Raw genomic sequence first — 19,766 nt, forward strand, 5'->3', positions numbered from 1 at the left:
CTCCTCCTCTTTGTCCTTTTCAAGTATTTCAATGTAGCAACCATTGTATCCAATTTCACCGATGTCTACATGTTGCACTTTATGTTCTTCATTTTCAGAGACTTGGAGAGCATTCCCATCAATACCCGATACCATCGAATCTAATTCATTTAGCTTTTTAGTTGTTGATGTAGAGCTAGGGCACATTAAAAATTAGAAGCATTCTCAATACAGTCTGGAGAACACCAATCCATGAGATAATCTCCCAGTTTCGTTGAAAGCCTTCAGAATTCATCTATGCGATGGATTCGTTACGAGAACAAGAAAGCTTTGAAATTTAGGAGGAGATTCACTTTGAATTGATTTGAAATGCTCTTTGGAATATGTGAGCATCATCACAAAGATTCTTTTTCTACAAAGATATAGAGCGATGGCTCTTCCAAGCTTAGAGGTTGCCCAGTCAGGAAAACCTCATTAACGTCTAGATAAAAAAAACTGGTTGAAAATGACCGTTGTCAATGTATTATCATGAACAACTCTCACTCCCAAATTTGGAAACCTATTAACAAATAACGTGCCTCCACCATTTAAAACCCCATTCTTGATGAGAGCTACAAGACTAATAACCTTGATGCTCATCTTGTCTACACTAAGTACTGTATCCTATAGAGATTGTTTATGCCTTCTTGAGCAAATGGCATAAAATACTAAAATCCTGATCTTGGAACCACCCAAGTATAAAACTCTACACTAAGTACTGTATCCTATAGAGATTGTTTATGCCTTCTTGAGCAAATGGCATAAAATACTAGAATCCTGATCTTGGAACCACCCAAGTATAAAACTTCCTCTACTTTCCCTGCACTCATATAACAATCGAGATCCCATGTATTTGAATTGATTGTATGCCTAGATAATCATAAAGGGGCATAAAATGACAAAAATCGCTGTCCATTTTGCTGCAGAGTATGATACGAGGGATTATATATTAGATATTTGGGAGGAAGTAGGCAATGAAAGATTGTCTTGGGCATGACTTCCACATTGATGTGGCTTATATATCTGAGGAAATTAAACAATAAATAGTAAAGGTAGATCATGCCCATTGTTGCACCTCCCATCTGACCTAGAGATTACACCACTATAACTTTGGCCATCACATTGGATCAAGAGGACTAATTCCTACCATTGTACCTATATACCTGCATAGTCTGGACTCCTCTGTTTAAAAAATCATTGGGAAGTGCATGCCGATTGAAACCTGATTGCTGTTGATTTGCATTTCTGATACCATGAAATAGTTGTGACTTCTCCTCCCTTATAGAGAGGCAACAAAATCACCAGCAGCAAGTCTCTTTGCATTGACAATTACAGTCCATCTTGTTGTTATAAAATGCCTCTTTGGCTGACCATGATAGATATGTTGAAATGTCCATACATTGCCATTCTAATCTTGCACCACAAGCTCTTGAGTTGTCAGTCGCATTGAAGAATCAAATGCAGGGAACACTTTCTCAGTAGCACGCCGAGGAACTCAGCAGCCACCATGGGTGCTTGTATCACTTGCAGTAACCACAGAACTTGGAGAATGAGCATTTGTTGATAGAGATTCTAAGTCGAACCCTAAACCTAAAACCTATACACCATGCATTCCATCTGACCATGGACATGTACAATCGAACCATCCATTTGTCCTCTAATCTGAGGACTGCCATTCATTTTGAGACTAAGAGATGTATGTGTTTTATTTTACCCTCATGTTCCAATACCACCCGACCATTTTTTATCATGTGGCTAACAATTTATTGGTTTTGGGATTCAAAATACATATGAATAAACTATCTTTTGCATGGAGAGGCTTTATCCTATAGTCTTGGTGAAGAATATGAGATATTTGAATATAGTCACAAATTGTAAGGTCCTAATAATAGCAAGGATACAGTGTGCCAAGAAGATTATTAGATATTTGAATATAACCACAAATTGTAAGGTCTTAATAATAGTAAGGATGCAGCGTGCCAAGATAATGTAGTTGATAGTAATTTTAAAAAGTTTTTTTAATTGGTTAACATGTGCTAGAATTGTATAGCCCATTGTCATTTCAATAGGAGAAAATGTGAATTTGGTTGAAAAGGTGGATAAAGCAAGATAACTTGAAAGCAATAGTTCATGAAATAGAATTTCAATTGCTTAAATGGAAGGTTGGAGAAGAGTGAAGTTGGAAAGTGGGCCAAGTTATCTTACATTGTTGAAAGCATGAAGCGCTTATTTCTTGGTGTACTTGATTGAATAAGATACCTTTGTAAGTCTATTCATAAAGGTATTATGAATAAATTGTAAGGTCTTAATAATAGTAAGGATGCAGCATGCCAAGATAATGTGGTTGATAGTAATTTTAAAAAGTTTTTTTAATTGGTTAACATAGGCCAGAATTGTCATGTCAATAGGGGAAAATGTGAATTTGGTTGAAAAGGTGGATAAAGCAAGATAACTTGAAAGCAATGGTTCATGAAATAGAATTTCAATTGCTTAAATGGAAGGTTGGACAAGAGTGAAGTTGGAAAGTGGGCCAAGTTATCTTACATTGTTGAAAGCTTGAAGCGCTTATTTCTTGGTGTACTTGATTGAATAAGATACCTTTGTAGGTCTATTCATAAAGGTATTATGAATAGAGGTATCATTATATGTGAACACAAATTAAAGTTGGAGAAACTGAAAGTGATAAATCAAAATAATGCATAATTACATCGATTTAACTAGGCATTTTAATAATGTTTTCACTTTAAGTTCAGTGGGACCCAAGGGCAAGCTGCCTGAAGTGTTGGATTGGTTCTTGAGGGTCCTAACGCTAATGTTGAAGGTCTGTATGGTGTGTTTCCGTCGGTGCCACTCCCTTAACGTGACTTAGGAGGTCAAATCATATCATAGTGGTCTCTCGTCGCATGTTTACCCCGACTGGCCGGTTGCTTAGGTAGAGGTGGGAGGAGGGTGTTACATTTTTCATAAAAGGTATGTGTATGTATCTTCAAGATCTTCAGACTTCTAGATCTTGATAGATCCTGATACCATCCTTGACAGTATGATGATAATTTAGTATTAAATTTTAATGAGTATTTATGGAGTGAAAGTGTAAATTTGTATATAAAAAAATGGAAGTGTACATTTTCACATATGAGAATAGATGAAAGTGTAAAATTTATTATAATGTAATTTAATGATTAAAATTAGTATTATTATGTTAATAAATTAATATAAAATTTATCAAAGATATATAGATGTAAATTTATGGATGGTAAAGGATGAAAATGACTTGTGCACATGGTGTGTATTATGCATATGGTGTGTAGGGTGTGAAGATATAAACTTGTACATAAACCAATACCTTCACCTACTATTCTTCTTGTAGAAGTTAAAAGAACAAAAATATTTGCAATTCAAATCAACATCATATCATATCATATCATATTTTATATATATATATATATATATATATATATAAACTCAATATAAAGTGCAAAAGTAAAAAGAAAAGAAAAATACAATTTAAACTAAGCAAAATATATATGATTGGGAGTGATATAGTTTAATTGTATAAATTAAATAATAAAAAGATTTACAATTAAAATCAATCACTTATCTAATTGTTGAAATAAATGTTATTAAATTAATAGTTTAATATGAAATTTTAATTAGTATAGAGAATTATGATGTAAATATGTATAAAGTGGAAATGGAAATGTAAATGACTTATCTAATTGTTGAAATAAATGTTACTAGATTAATAGTTTAATATCAAATTTTAATTAGTGTAGAGAATTATGATGTAAATATGTATAAAGTGGAAATGGAAATGTAAATTTGTGTGTATGTGAAACATGAAATTGTAAAATTTATTAAATTATAATTTGATAATTAAGATAGATATAATTATATTAATAATTTAAATTATTTAATTTATATTTATTTTTATGTAAAGTTATACCTAATAAGGAATCAAAGTTTAATGGTTTTGGAGTATGATTTAAAATTGTTTTTAGTTGGGTAAGAATTCATACTTTTGGGATTTAAGGAAATGGGTTAATGACCTAGAAGCATATGAGAAGAGTAAATATCTATCTTTTATGACCACCATCTAGTGATTCTAGATAATATGGTTATTTTGAATAATAACAATAAGTCACCTTGCATTCATCATCAATGATGACAATCTTCAATACTAGTTTTACAATCAAATTATAAAAAAATATCATATTTATATAATTTTTAATAATAATATATACATTTTTGAAATGGGTCATCCTTTCACAACCAGCCTGTAAACCATGTACTTTACAGTGACACATAAGGTAAACTTATCCATCCATCAATGTGCACAAGATGTAAATCACAGCTGTAAGAAAAATGAAAAAAGTTAAGCAGTGTAACATTGAATTCTTGAAAAACCATGTACTTCACAGTGACACATAAGGTAAACTTATCCATCCATCAATGTGCACAAGATGTAAATCACAGCTGTAAGAAAAATGAAAAAAGTTAAGCAGTGTAACATTGAATTCTTGAAAAACAAATGTTAATAAGAATAGAAGGGGACGGGAGGGATATTTTTGTGGCTGAACTTACAGGTGGAAAGGAGCAGCCGTAGAGTTGCGGCAGGAGAGGAGAGGAAACGACGAGAATGGTGGAGAAAGATGGATCCCACTGGGGATGCTTGCTAAGCGGATATTGATACCCTCGTGACCTCATCTTCCTTCTCGATGAAAATTAAAGGCATGGATAGGGGCTGGCTCTTGTGCCACTGGTGAAAGGGCAGGGGCAGGGGAATTGCTGAGATTGAAGATGGTGATGATGATGGAGAAGGGACCGGGGAATTGCTAAGATTGAATATGGTGATGATGATGGAGAAAGGGCAGGGGAAGAGGGAGGAGAATGAGAGGCAGAGAATGGAAATTGGTGAAAGAGCACAGTCGTGCCACGGATCCTGAGTCTGCAGCTTAATCTCCTGATGCAAACTTGCACAGCGTTGAAGAGCCTGGATCTCACTCAGTTCTATTGTTGGACCGAGGACATATCGCTTCCCTTTGCAGGACGAACCACATGTTTCGGCCAATTTGTCAAGCCACAACTTGCTCAAGCTTTCTGCGGACGGTTTCAGGGCCCAGGAGCTTGCAGCCATATCAGGGGCATGTAGGAACCTCGAGGAGTTGCTTGCCATTTGTAGAGGTCAGGGTTCGCAGCCATTGCAGCTACCTGCATTCGTTTGGGTAAATTAGAGTTACAGGGATGTAGGCAGATCACTGAGGTGGGTCTTAACTTTTGTACTAGTTGACTTAGTAAAACTCTTGTAGAGGTCAGGGTTTCATGTTGTAAATATCTGGATACTGCTGCCACTTTAAGAGCCCTTGAACCAATATGCGGCAGCGTGAGAAAGCTCCATATTGGTTGCATTTGGGATAAGTCCATTGTCGATCAAGAAATTGCTGCTCCCTGTCGGAGGTTGAATTCAGTTGGATCTTCTGCCATTTCTAGCTTAAGGAATGGGACAAAACCATCTAGTTTCTGCTGGAAATTGCTGTGTCAACAAATGGGAGCAGAATCCAGAGTGTGCCTGGGGTCATCCTCACCTGGGAGCTCCTACTCAGTTTTGCCTTGACCTCAATTGCGCAAATTTCGATTTTGGTTGTACCGATGACAAATTGGAGCCTGGATCTCAACCTTACTGCAATCTCAGAGATTTTAGAAATTTCCAAGGAAAATTTCTTCGAAGGACATGAGAAAATTTCTGAGGAAAATTTCTTCGGAGGACATGAGAAGTGAATTCCGTGCCTTCCGTTCAAAGGCAGGAATGTGAACAGAAAAGCTTCCAATTTCGGTGCAGTTTCGGATTTGTCATCTACGGGGTTTGTGGACTTCTGGGGATAAATGACGAGCCTCAAGAATGGCAGAAACTAATAGTAATTATGGTATGACGAGCCTCAAGAATGGCAGAAACTAATAGTAATTATGGTATGGAAATGATGGGGTATTAATCTCAAATATGGGGTGTAGCAAGGGAGGCTAGTAAAGTAACCTCGTCAGCAAACTTAGAAGATTGAGCAGTTAAACAAAAGGAAATGTATATCTTACATAAAACATAGGATATATATAGAAACCCTATAAACTTTTTTTTTGGGTAAGGATTAATTTATTTTTACAATTTTCGTAGGAACCAACTTATAGAAGGCACTAACTCTTTCTTATTTGAAAGCGCTAGCCCACAGGAGACACCAATCCCCTCTAATGCTTTGTAGACACCAACCTATATGATACACCAATCCCACTCACTGCTTTGTAGGGACCAACTTACATAAGAAACCAATCCCCCGTGATCTTTGATATGTAATTATTTTCTTCTTTGGTCCATTATTCTTTATGAGTTTTGGTAATCACATTATTAGATCTTTTCTATGTAATGCTTTCTTCTTTTCTATGTAATGCTTTCTTCTTTGGTAGACTCTTCCTTTTTGAATTTTTGCGGTTACCTCATCAAATCTTTGCTTAGAATCTAGTGCTTCCTTAAAATCCCGACCCCTGAAGTTGCAGACTTTGTTCTCTAACATTCTTTTATCACTCATCCCATCAACATTCCTTTTACCAATGTAATACTTTCATATATTGTGCTTCTTCCAACCCACTAATCAAATCTACACTTTAAAAACGTAATTCATATTTTATTTTGGTGCTTCCTTTAGCCCAACCTTTCAAACTTGACAATTATCGAGCTGAGCGATTTATGCCACATCTTAAGCAGAACTACCACACTAGTTCCTTTATAAGTTATTTCTGTCATATAACTATGTCTTGTGCCCAAGTGATTATTATTCTAGCTCAGTGACTTTATTATAATTTAGTATATTAGAGCTCTCTTCAATCTAACCTTTTCACTTTAGTGCTTATGCATATACTTTCGACATCATATATCCAATCATGGAGCCTAAGAGCTTTTATATTAGTATATCAGAGAATCAATGTTATCGAGCGGATGAGAGCTAAACCTCAAATTTCCTTGTCAATACTCACTTTAACTCATATTGCGGCATGGGGCATTTGAGGTCCCAAAACTCCAAATTTCACTTGTTATCAGGAGACCGAGAAAAAACTTGAAATAATTTAACATTTGAAAATGACATTTTCGAGGGCCTTTAGCTCTAGGTGCTAAATTTTAAGCACCCTGCGATCATTGGCTATAACAGAAGGCTTTGCTAAATCATATTGAGATATTGGTTGGTTTCAACACAAGCGCTCCTTAGAAACCTTTGGTTGTCGATAAGCCGAGGGAACTAAGTCCTTAGTGATATAACTAGGATCTTCACGACCAAGAGCATGATTGGGAGTAGAGTATACTGAGGTATTGGAAAAAATCCAAAACCTTCACTTTTTTCTATAATAATGATATGTCAATATGCTAAGGGCTCTTAGCCTTCGGGTGCCACACCTTAGCACACGTGACCGAAATTGTGACTAGGGGTTGTATATGTCAAATATGGGGAAAATCACAAGAACTAAAGCACTTTCTAATATGTTGATATGTCGAGGGCTTGGGCCCTCATTTGCTATACATTAGTTCCATATGACAAGGGGTATGACTAGGAGCTACTCTATACTAGGATATTGGTGAATCTCGTGAACTCTGCCTTTGTAAAATGTCAATATGTTGATATGCCAAGCAGGGAAAATTTTAAGGATAGAAATTTATCTTAAAGTTTAGAAACCTTGGCGAATCCCACTAGTCCATAATATGAAATCTATAAAATGTTTGGAGATATTTTTGTAAAAATATTCAAATTTATAATATTTTATATAGTCTATATATAATTTTTTGGCGATTTTTAGGGTAAAATAATTTCATTCTATAAAATTTGGGCGAATCATTTAAAAAAAAAAATGGAAATTAACGAATCTTTTTTTTGGAAAAGGTATAGAAAATTAGCCCATGGGCAAATATTAGCCCCTAAAATTTTCCTTGATGCCAAGGAGGGGCTTAGCACTTAGGTGCTATGCCTTAGCACCTCTATGGCCAAGGGCTTGACTAGGGGCTCCAATATACCAGAATATTGGAAAATCTCACGAGCTCATGCATTGTAAAATCTCTGGTATGCCAAGGGTATGGTAGACGGATTGATAGTTGAGAACGAAATGTTTATCCATTAACTAAGGCGAAGGTACAAAAACATTGGATTTGTTGGGCTTTCCATGTTATAATGAAATTTGAGGTCTTTTCCTTGTGCTCCACCTTAGATCAATTTTTATCTTTTCCCCTGTTTCTTCTTTCCACACCCGAATGAGCTCCCGCCTTGGACCAATTTTGAGGATTCTTTAAGGTTTCCACCTTTTCTTCTTTTCATACTTTAGCTAGTGCTTCCACCTTTGGGTCTCCCCTTAGCTTCCCCTCTAGGTCGTGCCCCCGCCTTTGGGTATGCCCCTAGCTTTGACATCAATGACAACATTATTAAACATAAGCCACTCATAGATGCTCTACTCACCTATAAAACAATAATAATACTAAAAGAATGGAATACCTTCTCTTTCTAATGGCCCAATATTTAACATAACCTTTTAGTTATCCAGGGTTAGGGTTAGGGTTTTTTCATGCCTCTAACATCAATTAGTCTTAGGGTTTCTAGAATATTCTTAAAAGTCCACATGTGACCGACCCCACGTGTATGCAATGGGGGATGACATGGAATCCACTTGGTACCATGGTGGTTAACAAGGGAGGTCAACTTGATAGATGCATAACTTCACATATGCACTTCAATTGAGGTGATATTTTCATCATTGGAACTCTTTCAATGTGTGGATTATTGCTAAGGGAGTAGGAGCTATGCTCAAAAAGTTTTGACCCATAGAAGTGCCATTTGATGTCTCAAATAGGCTCTATAAGGTTCCATATCGGATATCATCAAATTAGGACCTTCCCTTAAATTGGGCCTTACAAGCAAATTCCTCCAATTTTTTGACCTAAAAAGTACAATGATATATGAAAAATTATATAATAATCCATTCTAGATCATTGCAAGAGTGTAGTTGTGGATCAATAGATAGCAAGGATGAAGGTGTAGATTTATGCACATGGTGGGGTATGAAAGTGTAAAGCTTGTTGTTTGTGGCTTAATCGTTAAAATGTGTGTTATTAAGTAAATAATTTAATATCAAATTTAACCAATGTCAACTTTTATGGAAGTGAACATGTTGATTTATGTGTGGTGGGAGGTAAAGATGTAAGCTTGTGCACATTGGGGAGGATGAAGGTGTAAATTTGTACACAATTACACACTTTCACCCATCATCTCCCTTTTTGTAAAATATAAAGAGCAAAGGGGTTTAAAATTAAAATCAACATCATATGTAAATGGTTTGTTGCATCGCTGTTTTATTATTGAGATGGATGTCATTAGGTTATTTTTTAATATCAAATTTTCACTAGTATGTGGGAGTGAAGATGTGGACTTGTACATAGTGAGGATGATAATGTTTAAACTTTTGTAGAGGTGAAGGATGAAATTTTCATTTTTTTTGAGTTGTAATTTGGTGATTGAGATGAGTACTACTAAATTAATAATTTAATATTGTTGTATATATATATATATATATATATATATATATATATATATATATATATATATATATATATATATATATAACTAGTTTGTTCGTGACTTGTGGGACTAACCTTTGGCTAAGAAACTAGAACCCAAGGGTATCTAATCCATCAAAAACACCAGAGGATCTCACTAAACCTGACCCACACCAACCCTTAACATGGTTGGATTTTTTTGTATCCATGGGGTTTCGTACTGATGAACTTCACATAAGGAATGTCTTAACAAATCACCTTATTACTGACTATTCTATGTCTCATAGGTAACCAATAGGTATTTTCACTAAAGTGAAGGTGTGAATTTTTACATGGTATGAGATGAAAGTGTAAACTTTGTGGACATATTAGGGGATAAATATGTAAATTTGTACACAAGTACACAACTTCACTAGCCCCCACCATTTGTGTGGAAGGTGAAGATGTACACATTATTATTCCATTATTTTTACTGAGTTTTTGCAATTTTAACCAAAGTTTTCAGAAAATGCTGAATATTTCTATTTTTCTATAAATTCAAAAATAATTTTCTAATTTCTGGAAATCTTATTTTTAATTTTCCATTAGTTGAGTGAGCCTTGATGTGACATAATTCCCCTAGTGGAGGGAATTTTACTTTTAGTATTTTTCATTGCTTGACAAATAATTTTAAAATAAAAAAGCTATTTTTGTGAGTAGTCATTCCTTTAGTGAGTGCTCTAACATTGACACTATTATGCTAATACTCAGCCTAATGATTCCAGAACTGATGAGGTTGCTGGTCCTTTACATAGGTGACGGGGGGGAGGAGGCTAAACAAATATCCATTAAGTGATGCTCTATTTGGAGTGCGGAGGAAGTTCATTGTGTAGACCGAAAACTCCTCATTCTGCATTTTGCAGAGCTATATCACGAGATCCATTGATATCCATGCATAGGGTGGAACCGATGGTATTAATCCATGTTTCTTGGGGAGGACTTATGCAGAGTGTGAAGGACATTAGAGACTCTTCTCGACAAGGTAATTTCAAGCTCTTTTAATCTCATCAAACTACTTCCTACACCACAGTGCTTGTGTTCCAAGTTCTATTGCCCACTTTCACTGACAGAGGCAATTGCTACACTACCAATAAATATTTGACCACCTTTCTTTTAGTTGTCTGTAGGATTTCATGCTCCATTCATCGACATATACAAGGCATCAGATGGGACATTATACTACGGGATCACAACCAGAAATGGGTTGTGGACACTAAATTCAAAGATTAAAAAAATAGTGGATTTGTTGTCTTACAAGCTCAGGTTTCTTGATTTCATGCACTCGGTGTTGCCGATTTTGGTATTTGGTTGAGTGGCTCTTTTAAGAATTGGAAAACACTTAAACTAGGTCTGAGAAGGCAATCCAAATTTAATAAAATCACCATGAATTGATCCAGTTTTGTGTTCGCTCCGATACTTATTGTAGGTACATAGTGTTGAGTTTGGAATTTCTAACTTAGATCATCCAACTCTGAAACTACCTCCGCGGGGGGAACCTACCTGAAAACAAACAAAATAAATTATAGAATACCTTCTTTCTGCTATGGAACTACATAATTTCATTGGAAACACAGAGAAAAGTATGAAAAAATATATTGCGAATGAGAGGTGGCATTGTAAAATTATAATACAGGTTTTGTTCAAGGTTAGTAGTGTAGTCATGAGTGGTCCATAAGGCACATGCTCGTCTAGATTTTACTTAAACACATTCAGCTAATGATCACAAAAGTGGAGATCTAAATCTTGAAAAAATTGTTCACTAATGTTTCGTCTACATAAATTATTAAAGATATTATCCCTCATAGATCTGCTTTACCTTTTGATAGTCTATGTAAGTTGTGACTAAGCGAGGATATTGTACATGAGCTATAATTTTTTCTCTCATTGCATCAACTTCATTTGGTTTACAAGAACATGAGCTATCCATATCCACTGTCAGTGATGTTACCATCTGGCCTTCCTGCTGCTGTGGAGGTAATGAAGTAACTAGAGGAGTGAAAAAAAATGAAGGATCAACATAGATGGGGGGGCATCTTCCCTCTTCTTTATTATGGATCAACTCAAATTTCCCTCCATTACTACTGCAATTTTTTTTTCATCGAAGATATGGATGAATCAAGGATGATAGCCTTCTCAGGAATAAATTGTTCCATGACGAAATGGCTAGCTCCTCCTCCTCCTCCTCTTAGCTTCATCACAACCACGAGTAAAGATGGGCAATAGTAAGCACCATACCATATAGTAAACTAATAATTAGCTTTTTATTTTTCAATCTTATCCATGGGATGAAAATCATTTACTACTCCACATTCCACATTCCGCATAGCTATATCGCGAGAGCCATTGATCTCCATGCATAGGGTGGAACGGATGGTATCAATCCAAGTTTCTTGGTGTTGGGAACGAGATCCTCTAAGGGCAGTTTTGGGGCTAAAAGCCCATGTTTAAGTCAATTTTTTTAATATTATTGTAAAGACTTCGCAATTTGTGGTCACGGAATGCGAAGGTGTTATGTGTCATAAAGAGTAGTCCATCCTTAGTTTTGTAAAAGTAAAGTCGGCTGTAAGAGAACTACCCATGGTCCTCGATCATGGGATTTTATAAAAAGAGCTAAGCTCTAAGTAATTTAAAGGAGACAGACAATGATAAATGATGTAATAGAATCATATCTTTAGAGCAAGAAGTCTAAGTATTCGGTTGTAGCATAGGTAGAGGCTCTGCAGCTGAGTGTGTAGAGGCCTAGGGTAGAAGTCCGCAACTGAGTGCGCAAACCCCTGCAGCTATGTGCGCAGGGTGGACAAAAGTTGTAACCACTTGGTAGATATTAATAAAGAGATATTCTGCAATTTCTGTGTCTTTGTTTTGTTGATGCATCTTGATATGTTATGTATGAATTTGGTGCGTGAATGAATGCAATTACATTGAGTAACTGAACGTAGTTACGAATATCTATTTACGTGGGGATAAATATAATTGTTTGATAAGATAAGCAAGGCACTTAGATTAATTGGAGAATTTGTACGACACGCTGCCATAGCAGCGTGAAAGTGTTTGAGCAGCAGGATCGAGCAGCTCGAAGGACGATCATATCCTTTCGTGGAGGTATTGAAGGACGGGATAGAGGGTTTGTCTTGCAAGCCCTAGAGCAAAGCAACCTGCACGAAGGTAGGGGTAGAGGGAATTAAATGACATCACGACCATATCAGGGTGTGTGGAAACGCGGGTTGATGCCGAAAGGGCCAGTAGTGTAGGGATTTGTTTGGTTATTTAACGTTGAACCTGGGTCAGGCCCCATCAAGCCAACAAATGGTTCTATTACTGAGACCAGAATCTGCATAAGAGATATGTGATGTCGTATCATTGGAATCCAACTAAGAAGGAGATTAGAGATTGGTTGGATAGAAAGATCCACGACTTCGCAGCACAAGAGAACATAAATCCACGACTAACAAAGGAATAGTGGTTGGACAGAGACCTGTATATAGAGATCCATGAGATATTTTTCTGCTCCTTCGCTATTGAGATATACGAGTGGATCACGATGCTAGGAGATAGCCAAGGAAGGTGGAAACTTGACGACCCTATTGTATGGACCCCAGAGCTAGTGCGAAGGTTGGAAGCATCAGAGGATAAGATTGCCCACGTTGTTGATCATTGGCTTGATCGCGTCATAGGAGGATTTGTGACTGAATTTGTGGTCAACACCTTAGTCAGGTGCAATGAGGCGGAGCAACGAATTTTCAAAGGATCGTGAGGTAAGTACATGAAATCCTTGAATACTTGGATTAAAATGATATTGTGCAAAAAACAGGTCATGCAACTACTTTGATGTTCGGAACTACACAAAGAGAAAAAACTTACAGGAACAAAGGACAAAAGGGTCTGGAGTATAGTCCATTGATTTCACCTCCGCGAGGTGACGAGGAAGGGATAGCGAAAGTTTCTCCGCGAAGTGCTATTTAGTTAATAAGACAAGGATTCCCACGAATACCACCTCCGCCCACACCACCTCCAACTTCACCGCCATCACCTCCAACTTCGCCTATACCACCTCCACCTCCACCATAGTTTAGTATGGCAAATGCAGTAAAGCTGCCTTTGTTCAAAGGCTTGGGAAATGAGATTCTGGACCAATTATGGTTCGTTGTGAAAGCTGTATGGGAAGCTCAAGTTGTTACAGATGATCATATAAATAAGGCGACATTGGTTAGTGCCCTACAAGATCGCGCACTAACCTTGTATATCAAGTACTCGAATGATAACTTGAATGTTGGAATGGCAGACATCTAGACAACACTAAATAGAGAGTTCAGTAGGCCTAAATCCAAGGTGCAGTCGATTGTGGGAATCAAGGAGATTGCGATGCAACCAGGCGAGATGCCTTGGGAGCTACATCAGAGGTTGAAGTGTACAATCCGCGAATCCAACATGAATTTGATAGATGGATAACATCGCGAGTGGTTTTTGGCTTCACTACTGCCACACTTAAGGGCCGCGCTGTCGCAGTGAAAGATAACAACTCAGGCGGAGGCCTTGGAGATTGCCATGAGACTACATGAAACTCCGATGCAAGAACCTAATCTGGGAGTTCAGCAAATCCATGCGCAGCTGTAGAATCTATGCCTTGAGATGAAAAGCCTGAAGTAGGACAGGACGGTTTGACCAGAGCTACACGAGGAAGTATGGTACCTGAAATGCAAGAGTCAGGGTCATGACAAAGACCATTTCCCGGCCTTTGTGAACTATATTGCAAGAGGAGGATTGATGCCTTTAAGGCTAGAAGCTCAAGTAGGACCTAGCACGGGGCCTGCATTGTGGTGCGCTATCTGTCAGGTAGTAGGAAAACATGCCACGGATAACTGTCATATGCTGCAGAAGTATGTACAGACACTGCAACAACTGTTCTGCAACTTTTGTATATCGGTAGGGCATGATGAGCATAATTGTAGGAGTTATGAATTAGTGATGGATAGAACTCCCGCCTATATGGTTCAGGTTGAAACGCAACCCCTTGACCAGAGTGCAAGGATGACACGGACAGGATTTCAGGGACGCAGACGAGGCCGACACGGAGGAGGACCTGGAAGAGGTTGAGGACAGTTGATCTGCTACAATTGCGGGGGACCAGGACACTATGCCCATGATTGTACTAACCCAACACGTTCGTCGTGCAAGTATTGCACACTGTTTGATCATGATACAGAAGATTGTCCTATGTTGATAGCTAGGATACATGACAAAGGAGCGCTACCACCTCTGTCGACTCAGAACCTGCAGATGATGAGGTTTGAGCCGCGCGAAGAATATCCAAACGTAAATATAGTGCTCAGAAGTGGAATTGCGATGGGAGATAACAAAGGGAAACAACCAGAAGACAATGTGGGCCCACAAAGCTCCGGCAAAGGAGACTAAGTTCGATTTGGAGTGTGCATGTGAAACCTTCATGGAAGCTAAGAAGAGCTTCGCTAAGGCCTCCACCTCAGAAAGCAAGGATAAGCATGAGTAGGATATCGACCCCTCTATGCTCACAAATTTCCTAGAAACCTATATGAAGTTGCTGCGCCATAGTAAGGTTGTGAAAGGATTACAAGAACTCATCAATAGATGCATTGGAATCGTGCCAGGTGAGCCACGCATAGTACAAAAGATTGGCAACCATAAAACAAGGACAGGATGGGAGATGAGACTGACCGCACAGATAGGAGAGTATGAAATGGATCAGGTCATTTTGGACCTAGGGTCAGATGCGAATGTCCTACCAAAACAGACTTGGGAATGGATGGGGAGACTTGCACTGCAATGGTCTCTGATTCAGCTAAGGATGGAAAATCAGCAGAAGATCATCCCCATGGGGTGGCTGTAGGGGGTGACTGTGGATATTGAGGGAGCAAGCGCACTGGTTGACTTTGAAGTAATAGAGATAGTGGATGATAGCAATCCCTATCTTGCGCTCTTGCGAATTGACTAGGCTACTGATATGAACGGGGTAATCAATATGAAGAAGCAAAAGATTGTCTTTGAGAATAAATCGTTGCGCATAATAGTACCCCTCGATCCTGCTGAAGGATCACGCTACACTGAACCTGTCTGCGATTATGAGAGTGATGACAACCTGGACTGTATCTATAAGATAACAACGTGAGAACAATATTGTGTGAATCCCACCACGGATGGACGGATTGCATGGGATCGCAAGAGTTCCTTGTTGAAAATAGCAACAAGAAATGCTAAAAATAGAGATTCTAAAAATAACATTGCTATAAATAGCATTTTAGGATATACTTCAACTTTTTTGGAAATAGAAAAAATAGAAATGCTAAAAATAACATTGCTATAAATAGCATTTCGGGATATATTCCAATTTTGATTTGTCCTTGAATCAAAATTGAGAATTAAAATTCAAATTTAGTCTCACTAGCTGTTTGAAAATTAATTCATTTTGAGTTAATTAGTTGGAGAAATTCAAACATGAAGTCTTTGTGAAGACATGCAACAATTATCCCTTTGATTGAGGAAGTTATCCCTTAATTAAGGAGATAAGGATGAGTTGTACTTGAGTTGTAATTAGTTAGCTCAGTTAACTGAGTTAAGTCCAGTTAAATTAGTTCCAAACAGTTTGTGGAACTAATTATGAGTTCAGTGAGTTAATGCATGCATGCATGAAACTAGTGTTCTCCAGATAACTGGATATCCTATCATAAATAACTAATGCATGTCAGTTCAAAGAAAGACCCAGTTGAGATTAAAGACAGGGACCTTGTACTATCAGTTGGAAGAATTTTCCTATAAAGGAAACTCATCCATGCAAAAGAAATTAACTCCTTCAGGATTGCACAGTTATTTCAAAGGTCAGAGCAGTGTGTGAGGGATATTACACACAGGTGGCATCTTGAGAACCCAGGAGACACTGCGCAAGGAAATAGGAGGCTTAGAGGACTGAAGGAAGGCATATGTGTTGTCTATTCTGTCTATGAGCAGCAGTGAGGGATTGTACTGAGAGCTTGATAGCTTGAGAGTTAAAGCTTTGTGTAATCCTAAGATATTTCCACCTGTATGATAATACAGATAACGGGGTTTTAAGCTGAGGCTTTCCCCAGAGTATTCTTCTGTGTTTCATGTGTATCTTCTTCTCTATTATATGTGTTCCGTTTGATCTTTCTGAAATCAATTAAGCTTCCACAAGTTTGATAGTAGAATTAGATCAAGTATTTTGCTTTAGTACATTGCATTATCAGGTGATCTACAATGAGAATTTCTACATGGTATCAGAGGTAGTTGATCCATAGAGAAATTTATACATGGTATCAGAGCCAAGTTGATCAAAGTGGAGCACAATATACAAAGAAGGGAGAAGATCGAAGTTTGAAGTTATTGATTGTAGGTATAGAATCAATTTCTTATCACATCTTAAAGTTCACTAATGGCGTTCAATGGCTTGAGACTCGAGTATGCCCTGGATGGCAGTTCGAATTACATAGCCTAGAAGGATTGCATGGAAGTAGTATTAGAGGACAACAGTTTCAAGGACTTCATTGATCAAGAAGTCCCCAAGCTAGTAGCAGCTAATACCCAAGAATTGGCAGAATGGAAGAAATGTGTGGCAAGAGCGAGGAGGATTATTCTGGAGTGAGTTCGATACCATATTGTCTCAAGTCTCCATGGGAAGGAGACTCCATTTTCAATGTGGAAGACATTGAAGGATCTATATCAAAACAACATCGACCAAAGGAAGTTGGCGCTGAAGGACAAGCTTAAGAAAATCAAGTGTGAAAAGGGCGACACGATCTCTACATATCTAAGCAAGCTCACCACCTACAGAGATGATCTTGGAAGTGTAGGAATCATGACAACTAATGTTGACATGGTGAGTCTTGCTCTTCTCGGTCTTCCTAAGAGCTGTCATAGCTACTAGGACTCAATGAATGGAAGAGAGAAACTTTCAGATTGGTAACAACTATGGTCAGATCTGATGTAGGAGGAGATCAAGAGGAGCACCAGAGATGGTTCTTCATCCAAGGATAATGAAGAAAATCTAGCCTTAGCTAGTAGGGCGAGGAAAGGGGAGGAGAAGGATTCTCATCCCAAATCGAGTTCTTCTCATGGTGGGAAGAATATTGAAAAATCTAAAGTGAGATGCTTTAATTGTCATGAGATGGGACATTATACAACTAATTGTCCATTGAAGAAATCCAAGAAGGGATCCTCAGAAGGATCTGAAGTTGAGGCATTGGCCTCTTAGTTCAAATTGGATTTTACCCTCATCGCATGCATGGTTTCATCGATGATGGATTGTGGTTGGTTTCTTGACAGTGGAGCCTCATTCCACATGACCGTCGATAAGAGTTTGCTCAGTACCTTGGAGGAGAAAGACCTCCAGATGTGCATAAAGATGGGTAATGATGAAAAGTATAGTGTTTTAGGAGTAGGCACAGTTTCTCTTCAGAGGGAGCATGGAGCTCTCATTGCCTTGACAGATGTAAAGTATGCGCCTGGACTGAAGAAGAACTTGGTATCAATTGCGATGTTGGAGGACAAAGGATATGATGTAGTCTTCATTAACGGAAAGGTTTTCCTTAGACACATCACCACGAGACAGGTGAAGTAGATCGGTTCACGAGTCAAGAACATGTATGCTCTTGAGGTTCAATATGCATGCAAAGCCTTGAGGAGCAAGGAAAATGTTGGAGACTTGGTGGTTGAGAGGGAAAGTACATTACCTCTCAACATGCAGCGCCAGAAGAAGGCTTAGACAATTATGGAGGAGCCACAATTGGTGAAGCAGCTTCAGGAGGTTGTAGAGTGGCCACAACTGGAGAAGCTGAGAGGAGATCGAGTGGAGGCATCCACTCATGTAGAGACCTCTAGTAGGGGAAAATTTCGAGCCAAGTGGGCAAAGGGATCACATGAAGCCATACTTCCAGGTGTGAGGTGGGGCAATGTGAAGTGATAGTCCCAAGAAGACTGAAATAGGGAAGGATCCTTGAGGTACCTAGCCTCTTTGATTAGACCTTGCTACGGGAGCCCCAACGAGGAGTAGCAGGACTGGATGAGTGGGTAGAGACAAGTGTGGATGGAGCAATAGAGGGAGCTTCAGCATCAGAGGGTGTTTCTAGCCCAACAGGGAGGTCAGTTGGGAGATCAATTACTTACTTCTCAGTAAATTAGTTGCAGTGCAGCATTGGGCAGCACAATCCAACATGACGAGAGGAGGTGCAGTGTAGATGTAGTGCTGGGAGATAGGACCAGCAACAACACGGATGCAACAGGAGGAATCAGTGTGATTGATGTAGTCAGAGATCAAAGTGACAGAGGTTAAAGTAGTCATATACTGAAGAGCACAAAGGTGTAGAGTTTTCAGCTGACAGAGGCAATAACAGTCAGAGACTTTGATGACAGAGGCATCATTCTAATTCAGGTTGGATATTTTTTGTGATTCTATAGTTGCTGGAGCAACAATACTTGAGAGAAGTGTTGCATGCAGAACATTCCAAAGGTTCAGGATCGGGTTCGAGTTGAATGTCTTTCTTGCTGAGAGGGAGTTTTGAAAATAGAAACAAGAAATGCTAAAAATAGCATTGCTATAAATATCATTTCAGGATATACTCCAACTCCGTTGGAAATAGCAAAAAATAGAAATTCTATAAATAGCATTTCGGGATATATTCCAATTTTTATTTGTCCTTGAATCAAAATTGAGAATTAAAATTCAAATTTAGTCTCACTAGCTGTTTGAAAAATAATTAATTAATTCATCTTGAGTTAATTAGTTGGAGAAATTCAAACATGAAGTCTTTGTGAAGACATGCAACAGTTATCCCTTTGATTGAGGAAGTTATCCCTTAATTAAGGAGATAAGGATGAGTTGTATTTAGTTAGCTCAATTAACTGAGTTAAGTCCAGTTAAATTAGTTCCAAACAATTTGTGGAACTAATTGTGAGTTTAGTCAGTTAATGCATGCATGCATGCAACTAGTGTTCTCCAGATAACTAAATATTCTCTCATAAATAACCAATGCATGTCAGTTCAGAGAAAGACCTAGTTGAGATTAAAGACAGGGACATTGTACTATTAGTTGGAGGAATTTTCCTATAAAGGAAACTCATCCATGCGGAAGGAATTAACTCCTTCAAGATT

General features: G+C 38.0%; 1 pseudogene; it reads right to left on the reverse strand.

The window, feature by feature from the left end:
• Positions 1–5,127: 5,127 nt before the first annotated feature.
• LOC149141418 (uncharacterized) lies at positions 5,128–11,826 on the reverse strand (annotated as a pseudogene).
• Positions 11,827–19,766: the final 7,940 nt, after the last annotated feature.

This window comes from Pinus tabuliformis, chromosome X (genome assembly GCF_031772625.1).
Source record: "Pinus tabuliformis cultivar Carrire ecotype Pingquan chromosome X, CPIR1, whole genome shotgun sequence".
Taxonomy (NCBI): Eukaryota; Viridiplantae; Streptophyta; class Pinopsida; order Pinales; family Pinaceae; genus Pinus; species Pinus tabuliformis.